The sequence below is a fragment of the Montipora foliosa genome, unplaced genomic scaffold, assembly GCF_036669935.1.
Source record: "Montipora foliosa isolate CH-2021 unplaced genomic scaffold, ASM3666993v2 scaffold_446, whole genome shotgun sequence".
NCBI classification, from domain to species: Eukaryota; Metazoa; Cnidaria; class Anthozoa; order Scleractinia; family Acroporidae; genus Montipora; species Montipora foliosa.
The window spans coordinates 285,001-287,500 of record NW_027179752.1 but is presented as its reverse complement, the minus strand read 5'-3'; the positions used below and the strand labels follow the sequence as shown (position 1 = coordinate 287,500).

Below are 2,500 nucleotides of genomic sequence, written 5' to 3'. Positions count from 1 at the left end.
TATTACTTTGTACAATTGTATACAATTACTATTTTCCTTGTCAGCCTTATTTATGAGCATTTTTATCTTGCAACAGAGATGCAGCCCTATGCAATCGTATTGATTTAGGAGTGTTATTTTGTTCTTCTTTCACCATTATGACGCTATCTTCGCTTGTAAATGATAAAAGTGAGTGCACACTTTGAATTATGTAGTCGAGAGCTAAATAACAGTTCGCAAGAATTCGTGGTCTAAACGGTTTCGACTGTAACGTGTTTAGGCAGCCCCAAACTTTTGAGCTTTGAAGGGATATCGGGGCAATTTTGTTAATAGCGGAGCTCAGGCGCGCAAAGCGCGCTAGCGGAGCACAATGGGTAAGAGTTTTTCGGAAATCTATCCATCCAAGAAATTTTGGTTATGATGTCAGCTTACGTCCGTCTGACCGCGCGCACAGACTGTCCGGGTGGAGGTGGGGAGGCAGGACAGCTTCTGGGGCCTGTTCGGACAATTTTCGTTAGCGGGAAATCGCGTGGCAGCGTTGCATTTGGCAACCAGCATTTTTCTGGCGGAAAATCATATTAGTGACTGTACAAGAACCGTACGCAATAAGACAATTTCGTATGTACTGTAGAAATAAGAAATCACATTTCTTTCAAGACTACTTTCACGATCAAATCGAAGAACAACGCAAGAGTTCAATGTCCAATTCGTTGGGGGTCAAAATTTGCGACCGCGTGATGTAGTCGGATCCAGTTTTCCCCAGTGACGAGCAACGGGATAATAGTCAGGTGACTCAACACAAAATTTAGGCTCGTTCGTGACAAGAGTGATAAAAGTATGAAATTTGGCACACAATTTTCTTATACCCCACCACATAATATTAGAAGGGGTACCTGTGTCAATCTGCGCAAGCTTCCGTTTTAAGGAGATTTTAGTTTTTGACCAAATTCAATATTTGGGATATCTGTGGTACGATTTTCAGGAGAGTTATTTTACCACTATTAAAGCGAATGTTGCATTTGTAACTTGATTTGATCACTTGTTTATGTACTTTGCCACTTTATTGCACTGCACTGCCGATAACATAATAGCACAAAAGCAGAACAATTGCGTGCATTTTGACCGCGTCTTTTTCGTACATCTAATCTGATCATATTAGGATTGCTAATGCTCGTTGCAAAAATCCTCACAAACGCCCGTCGCTCTAAGATTTGCTCTCTGGGCAGTCACATTTGCACATTGAATGGCGTGCACTTAAACATTTCCTTGGCACATTGTCAGCGTGAGCAGCGCCCTTTCCAGGTGCACTTGATGTGCTTCTGTGGACACTTTAGTGATGGTCATCCAAACCGGTTTCCATTGGTTGTTCTCTCCTTAAACCATAAAAACTCTGTGAAAGAAGGAACATCCTCCATAGCGTGTTCTAATGATGTCCAAATCCCTGCCTGGTATTCTGCCCTTTGAGCATGCTGTGAGCATGCTTTGAGCATTGTTTAGAGAGCAAGCTATAGTTCGTTTTTACCTTACTTTGAGAAAAACGGTTATCGATAACAAAGTGTTTTCTTCCTTCATATTAATTTTGCAAGTATATCTCTAGCCAACTAAAACGTCATCACTACATTATTTTTCCCGAATATCCTACTGTTTTGAAGGAATATTGTCCAAGTCTCTGTTTCGCTTTGAGAGTGGCGTCCAGAGAGTCCAGGGAACTTGATTTGTCATATGTTATGATCGCAAATCTCTCTACAATAGCTTCGGGAAATTCTCTCTCGATACACTCAGCTGCTTGAAGGGATAAATCGCAATGTGCTCCAGGGCAGGTGTCACTGAAAGGTGTTACAGTCGAACCTGTATGGAACGGCCCTGTATAATTCAGCGGCCAGTTTTTGAAGTCCCGATTTTTCGCTCATACAAACGATGTATTTGTTACCCGTATTAGGCGGCCACCCCTATTAAGCGGCCGCGAACACCCTGTAGCAGTGTTATGTTTGTCCCTTCTTTGTTATTTTTACCTGTATTAAGCGGCCACCCTTAAAAAGATAGCTACAATAGCTTCGGGAAATTCTCTCTCGATACACTCAGCTGCTTGAAGGGATAAATCGCAATGTGCTCCAGGGCAGGTGTCACTGAAAGGTGTTACAGTCGAACCTGTATGGAACGGCCCTGTATAATTCAGCGGCCAGTTTTTGAAGTCCCGATTTTTCGCTCATACAAACGATGTATTTGTTACCCGTATTAGGCGGCCACCCCTATTAAGCGGCCGCGAACACCCTGTAGCAGTGTTATGTTTGTCCCTTCTTTGTTATTTTTACCTGTATTAAGCGGCCACTCTCAAAAAGATAGCTACAATAGCTTCGGGAAATTCTCTCTCGATACACTCAGCTGCTTGAAGGGATAAATCGCAATGTGCTCCAGGGCAGATGTCACTGAAAGGTGTTACAGTCGAACCTGTATGGAACGGCCCTGTATAATTCAGCGGCCAGTTTTTGAAGTCCCGATTTTTCGCTCATACAAACGATGC

General features: G+C 42.8%; 2 protein-coding genes across 2 annotated transcripts in view; one reads left to right on the top strand and one right to left on the bottom strand.

The window, feature by feature from the left end:
* Positions 1-2,500, bottom strand: part of LOC137989206 (uncharacterized) — a 130,452-nt gene that overhangs the window by 39,756 nt on the left and 88,196 nt on the right. The window lies entirely within an intron of this gene.
* Positions 1-2,500, top strand: part of LOC137989207 (uncharacterized) — a 27,032-nt gene that overhangs the window by 14,176 nt on the left and 10,356 nt on the right. The gene's annotated exons all lie outside the window — the stretch shown is intronic.